Raw genomic sequence first — 7,253 nt, 5'->3', positions numbered from 1 at the left:
GCCCAGCGGAGGCTGCCCGGCGTTTCCCAAAGACGCCTCCGGAGGGACCACAGCTTCGGCGCCGCCCCTCGCGGCAGCTCGGCCGCAGCCCCTCGCGCCCCGATGGCCTCCGGGTGGGGCGGCAGCTGGGGCGGCCGAGCGAGCGCCGGGCACGTGACACACCGCCCGCCCCGCGTCCCCGCCGCCGCCGCCCCAGCTGCAGCGCTCAGCGCCCAGCGCGCCGCAGCCCGAGCCGGAGCCGGAGTCGGAGCCAGAGCCCGAGCCCGAGCCGGAGCCGGAGCCGGAGCCGCGGGGCGGGGCGGGGCGGGCCGGGGGCGGGCCGGCCCCGCCCCCCTGCGCTTTCCTTTTTTCACTTTAAAGCCTACGGGTGCTTTTCCTTCTTCGCACAGAAGTCGCGCTCGGCAGCCCGCGCGCTCGACAGCCCGCGCGCTCGCAGGAACCAGGCTCCAGGCGCTGGCGCCGGGGCCGCGGGGAGGAGGCGGCTTCTCTCCCGGCGGCAGGAGCCTCCTCGGCCCCGGAGAGCGGGCGGCGGCGGTGTCCTCCCCGGAACGGTAGGCAGGGCCAGGCACGGGGACTGGGTGGGTGGATAGGGGGCCGGGCCGGGTGCGCGCGGGGATCGCACTCGGGGACCGAGTGGACACCCGGGCGCCGGGCCGGGCAGTGGGGACCGGGTGGGGTCCCGGCTGGGGACCCGGTAGGGTTGCGCGGGGAGCCCTTCTCTCGCCGCGGGTCCCAGTAGGGGTGCGCGGGGAGCCCTTCTCTCGCCGCGGGTCCCAGGAGAGGGGGCCGGGGCGCCGCCCAGCGCCGCTGCCGCCGCAGGCGCGGGCAGGTCGCGCGGCCACGGGTCCCACCTGGGGTGACGAGACGGGGCGGGAGTCCCGGCGGCCCCGGCGACCGTCGCACCCGGGATTGAGCCTCGGCAGCTGCAGGCCCAGGAAGGGGCTCGGGACGCGCAGCGGCCCCCGCCGACTTGTAGGTGCCGGCACTCCCGGGGGCCTCCGTTCCCGGGACCATCCCTGAGGCCGAGGCGGGGAGCAGCGCGACCCCGCTCCGCGAAGTTACTTTCGCTTTTCCCGCCATCCGGTGTCGCAGCGCAGCCCGACTAGACCCCTCGGGGCTCCCCAGCTCTGCCCGCAGCGCCTACCCCGGGGAGCCCACCGGGCAACAACCCGGGCGGTGCCGCCTTCACCGCCGCCCCGGAGCCACCGCGGCTTCTCCCGGCCACCAAGGGAGAGCCGAAGAGTTCTGTCAGGAAATCGATTAAAACGGAAAAACCGGAGCAGCCTGGGGCCGTCGGCGGTAATTGTCCTGTTCAAGTTCAAGGCAAAGGCTCCTCGGAATGCTCACGGCCCTAGCAGCGCCGTGGCTTGGTCTGTGGGGAGAGACTGCGAGTTGTGTGTGTGAGTGTATGGTGTGTGCTGAGGGTACGTCTGTGTGTGGGAGGGCTGTGTGAAAGTGTGTCTGTGTGAGCCCGTCTCTGTGTGTGTGTGTGCGTGAATAAGTGTATGAATGTATATGTGCTAGGGTGTGTCTCTGAGTGCATGTGTGAGTGTGTCCTTGTGTGAGTTGGTGTGCACCTCTGAGTGCCACTGTGTGTGTGTCTGTGTGTGGTGAGTGTGTCACTGTGAGTGTGTGTGCGTGTGCCGTCCATGGTAATCTGGCAGTGGGACCTGCTGGCTCCTGAGATCTGCTTACCTCGACTTTCCCCGCTTGGTTCTCAAAAGAGCGCTGCGCTGGACCCGGGAGCAGGGGAACAGGGGACTCGGGCAGTTCTGCTGGTACCAACTGAGGAGGGCTCAGGCTCCTCCCTCCCTCTCTTTTTCTCTGAAAATGAACTGTACGGTTTGGAGGTGAGTTGGCAGGGCTGCTTCCTGAGTGAGTAATATTTAATTAAATGCTCCAGCCGGTAGCATCAGAAACTGGTCATGAGTTGAGTTTTGACAGGTGTTGATGGTAAAAATGCCATCTCTGCTGACTAAAGGTGGGTATCCTTGGAAGAATTCTCTCCTGGGCAGAACATTCTGGGGGGAGGCAGACCTGTCACCTTGGTCTGGGTGTGTGGACAGCAAGCAAGGAAGGGGGCGGGGCTGCCCCACCTTCTCTGCTGCGCCCCTTCCTGGCACCTCCCCCACTCCCACCGCGGGAAGCGTGCTAGGTTAAGTGTTAGGGGTATAGGCAGACGTCTCCCCCACTGAGGAGTCATGGGGCCAGGGAAGCCCTATGTTACTTATAGGGCATCTGTCTGGGCCAACGCTTCCTTTCCCTGCAGAGGCCCAGAGAGGGTGGCGGGCTTACCCGTACCGTACAGCCAGGGGCTGCGGACCAAGTCCCCAGAGCCCTAAGCTGTTGCCTTGGTTACTGTCAGCAGTGCTGAGGTCATGTGCCAGGCACTTGTGTCTCCCCAGCTGTAAAGTGATGGGCTGGATTAGATCATTTAAACACTTCTCTCGTTCCCTTACTGCTTTGTTTTCTGCAGGGAGGGCTTTACCCAGTAGATGGAGAGAGAGAGAAAGCAAGAGACAGAGGTGGGGAGGCGTGGAGTGGCCTAATGCAATAACATTGCAAACTTCCTTTTCTTTCCCGGTCTGGCTACCACCAGGGAAGCAGAGAGAGTAAAAGCAGGGGCACGTTGACCACAGTGGCTCTGACAGTCAAGAGCGGGGGCAGGCCCGGCTTCAGGGAGGTCGGGGCTCTAGGAAGAATCAGTGGGTTCTGTGGGTTCCAGGCCTCTTAGGGAGAAGTGGTCCAGCCCGGGGTCCCGGGTGATGTCACTTTGGAGCTGGGCGAGGCTGCGTTCCTTGGGCTGCTCCAGTAAGGCTGAAACCCTTCAGTGGGCTCCCTTGGGTTGCCCGGTAAAACTCTGACACCCCCTGGGGAATCATCTTCCTATGGGTCGGGGGAGCGTGGTGGGTGTCCAGCTGGTGGAGGCCCGCGCTGCCCACTGCTCGCTGAGGATGAAGGATGCTGTGCTCCCCCGTGCTGTGCCGTCCTTTCTCGCACCTTCCTCCTCCTCCTGGGTGAGCAGAGACTTGCCTGCTCGTGCGTTTTCACACTTAGCAAAGCCTGTGATTCTTATGGTGTTCGAGAGCTTAGTCTGGGAATTTTGCAACAGTTCTTCCCAAGAACTAGGTGGTGGCTGTCTTTCATGACCGATTTATCTTTCAGTTCCTGAAAAGTTTGAGAATGAGCATCTTTATCAGACAGAAGCACAGAGCAGGTGTAGGTGCGCCTCGGTCCGCCTAGAGTGGACCTCATCCTTCCCCCACGAGCCTGACCGATGAAATCCAGGCTTAAAAGGACCTTTATTCTGGACTTTCAGCCGAGTGCTCTCCCATCTCCCTGTTACCTGCTAGCATCCCTCCCAACCTAAGAGTGAAAATTCTGCTTTAGTAAGTGCCACGCACTGTGCTGTAAGTGCTTTGTGGGTACGACCTTGTTTGGTGATGATGATGATGATACCAGTAATAATAATGACAGAGGGAAACAGTGTTATAGCCCTGCACTAGTAGCAGACTCTGATCTGAGTCCTTAACCCTTGTCCTCTTCCTAGGAACCCAGGGCAGTGAGTGGGTTTTCCCGTCGTCCACCTATTAGGCTGGAACAGCCACGTGACTTGGCTAAGGTTAGAGTTTTGCTACTGTTTGGTGGAGGAAAACCCTAAACGTGATTTTGGCACCCAGACCCTTAACCAGTAGTCTCCCACCTCCATCACCTTAGCCTTTTCTTCAGGAAGCATTGGTTAATTATTTTTTTTAGTTTTTATTTTTTTTGCGGGACGCGGGCCTCTCACTGTTGTGGCCTCTCCCGTTGCGGAGCACAGGCTCCGGACATGCAGGCTCAGCGGCCATGGCTCACGGCCCAGCCGCTCCGCAGCACATGGGATCTTCCCAGACCAGAGCACGCACCCGCGTCCCCTGCATCGGCAGGCGGACTTCCAACCACTGCGCCACCAGGGAAGCCCCATTTGTTAATTTTTTAATGAAAAATTGTTATTATTATGGAAAATTTCAAACATATACCAAAGTTGTGAGAAATATAAGGTTCCCTCACCAGCTTCACGTGTCAGCACACATACACACATACGTATGTGCACGCACACGTGCCCATGCCCACACGTACACACACATGCACACACTCATCCTGGGTTATTTGGAAGCAGATCTCAGACGTGATGTCAGTCACCTGTAAGTACTTTCTAGAAAGCGTTTAGGGGAAGCATTACGTCTCCAAGAGGTAGACTTTGGAGGGCAAGTCGGGGTGAGTGTACTCTTCCGGACTTGGAGCTGAGGATCCTTCCTGGCGGTGCTGAGGGGAGGGTGGCTCACGGCAGGGGATCTGTCTTGTTGCCACCAAAGCTCCCACCCCCCAAAGCCTTTGGAAAGCTTCCTGCTGTTTTGTGTTTTAAAAATTCTCTTTGTTGCCCAACATAACAAATAAATGAGTCTGCTGGTCAGAAGACAGAGCACGCGAGCTCCCTGGGCCTCCCTCGGAGAAGCCACCAAGGCTGTGTGTCGTCCGTGTACCCCCCACTGAGGCTGGGCCCTTGCAAGGCAGACATGGGCTTCAAGGCAGGGCTGGGCGTCAGGGACGCGGAAATGGTCCGTCCACAAGCGCTGCCCCCACCGTAAACCCAAGCTGAACCGTCCTGAACTCCCCCTGCGGATGATGGTGGGTGGGGGGCGTGTGGGAGCAGTGGCCGCCCTTGGGGTGCCTCCGGGGAAATGAAAGAGGCGGTGGGCGATACGGGCCCAAGGCTGAGGGCGTAGCGCCACGCTGAGTAGGAATCTAGGGTCGACCTAGTGACATGGTCTCAACAGCTGCTCCAGCTGTGAACAGCCCTCGCCAGACAGGCTGCTTGTGGCCACACACAGCTGCCGGCTCTGCTCTCGGGGCCTCTGACTGTTAAAAAGGTTTCCTTGGGTTACGTTGCGTCTGTTTTCCTGCCGGGCAGGGTGGAGGTGGCGTCTTCAGGGTGGGGTTGGCAGGTTTGGTAACTAGTTGGACGTGGGATGTTAAAGAAGGGGGAAGAATTGTGGCTGTCTATTGGGGGGTCAGAGTGGACGGTGACCCTATAGCGAGGGCTGCGGGCTAAGGACACAGACGTGCCTTGAACCTGTCCCAGGTGGAAATGGTCTATGCCGATGTGTCCAGATGGCAGCTAGGCCTGGGGCTCGAGAGAGAGGCCTGGGCTGGAGATAGAAACTTTGGAACCTTCTTTTAAAGGGGGTTAATGCCATCAGCAAGAGAGCATTTGGCATGAGATGAAGCCTGCAGAGGGCATGGAGCCCTCATTCCTGGCATTTCCACCTAGGACCAGGGAAGAGACCTTGGCGCTAGAGCCCTCGGCCTAACGCTCCTGTCTGGGCCTGCCATGTTCTGGGAGAGTGCACCTGTGACAAGGAGGGTGTGCGCTGGGTCCCCACAGTGGGCGTCAGGGTGCCCGAAGGCCCTCTGGGTTTAGGGGTTTGCTTCTCTCCCTCTTTTCTTAATCACGGTAAATACACACGACATCAAAAGTACATCTTAACCGTTTCTAAGTGTGTCATTCAGCGGGATGAAGTACATTCAGTTTATTCTGCAGCGATCATCACCTCCGCCTCCGGAGCTCTTTTCATCTCGCAAAACGAAAACTCTGTCCCCATTAAACCCTAACTCCCCATCTCCCCGTCTCTCTCCAGCCCCTGGCAATCACCCTTCCACCTTCTGTCTCTGTGAACTTGACCACTTGAGGTCCGTCATATAACTGGGATCATACAGGATTGCCCTTCTGTGACTGGCTCATTTCACTCAGCATGATGTCTTCAAGGTTCGTCTGTGCTGTAGCCCGTGTCAGAGTCTCCTGCTCTTTTAAGGCTGAATAACATTCCACTGTATGGATGGACCGCATCTTGCTTATCCGCTCATCTGCAGTGGACGCTTGGTCTCTGGTTTTTCATTGCCCTCCCTGAGAGTTACAGGCTCCAGGGAGGGGCCTCATTGCGGACCTTTGGGGTCCCTGTGGGGATGAGGAACGAGGGGCTCTGATGGTGGGCTTGGGGGCTCTTGAGCCGCCACGATGTGACTGGCCCAGCCTCACAGCCTGCTGCCCCCTCCAGCTGGTCAGAGGTAAAGTGAGGCCCCTTGTGGGGACTTGCAGGGACCGGGGAGCCAGGGTTGCAGCAGAGAGGGGCCCCAGGGCTCAGGCTTCACTTGGCCGCGAGTCCCCAGAGGTGCTCTCAGGGTGGGAGAAGCGGCCTCTGCAGCAGCCATGCAGCCTCTCGTTCCCAGGACAGCACACACCTGGCTTCCACTTCCTCACTTCCCTGGTACTTCTAGGTCTTCCCAGCAGCCCCTGGAGGTCACCATCCTAACTGCCCTCGCTCGCGAGGACCTTTCAGTTCACGTCCACTCGCCATCCCTGCTGCTTTGGTGCCGTTGCCCCTCTTTCCTGCATAGAGAGAGCTCTTCCCCCCCCCCCCCCCCCCCGCCCTGGCCCCTGCTGCGCCCCTCCTGGCCCTTCCTGCCATGCCTCCCTCACAGAGCCCTCCCACCCGCACGCACGGCCCCTCCTCACATCTCTCTCAGGCAGCCCACCATCTCACTCAGGTCCCGCTCGCCCCTCCCAGCTTCAGTCACCTGCATCTGTATCCTGTTGACCCCTCCTGGATTCTCGTCATGGGGCCTGACTGCCAAGTTTTCAATTCACAGACCAGAACTTCCCCCACGGCTCTGTGGAAGGTCAGGAACTCCAAAACAGGTCTCTTCTCGTGAGCTGTTATTGGACCGCTGGTGTTCATTCTTTCATTCAGACATCTTCTGAGCACCTACAGTATGCAGCCAGTCTGCTGGGGCTGAGGATACAAAGGATGGAGGCGGGGGAATCTCACTTTCAGAGACCTGTCTGTCTAGTGGGAGATGTAGGCCTGTCTCCCGTGATGACCTGACGCCAGGACGTAGGGAGACACTGACAGGGAGAAGGTGGCTGGGAGGCAGGTGGGTATTTCAGGTGGAAGGATGGCAGGTGTGGAAGGTGAGCATGGACCAGTGTGTGGCTGGAGTGGGGCTGAATGCAGGCAGAGAGGCTGGAGAACACCAGGAGATGGGCCTTGGGGAGAGGGGCCAGCACATTGGGGGTTGCTCCCATGGGGAGGGTGAGGACATGGGGGCTGTTCCCATGGGGAGGGGGAGGACATTGGAGGATGCTTATGGGGAGGGGGAGGACATGGAGATGCTCCCATGGGGAGGGGGAGGACATGGGGGATGCTTGTGGGGAG

General features: G+C 59.7%; 1 protein-coding gene across 1 annotated transcript in view; it reads left to right on the top strand.

Annotated features, from left to right (window-relative positions):
• Positions 1-424: 424 nt before the first annotated feature.
• SPSB1 (splA/ryanodine receptor domain and SOCS box containing 1) overlaps positions 425-7,253 on the top strand; it is a 68,602-nt gene continuing 61,773 nt past the window's right edge. Inside the window, exon 1 of the mRNA XM_027110288.1 lies at positions 425-551. The gene's annotated coding sequence lies outside the window, so the exon portion shown is untranslated. The remainder of the gene's footprint in view (positions 552-7,253) is intronic.

Source organism: Aethalodelphis obliquidens, unplaced genomic scaffold, assembly GCF_003676395.1.
Source record: "Aethalodelphis obliquidens isolate GAN/ISIS:26980383/991018 unplaced genomic scaffold, ASM367639v1 scaffold9, whole genome shotgun sequence".
Lineage (NCBI taxonomy): Eukaryota > Metazoa > Chordata > Mammalia > Artiodactyla > Delphinidae > Aethalodelphis > Aethalodelphis obliquidens.
This window is presented reverse-complemented; position numbering and strand designations above follow the sequence as displayed.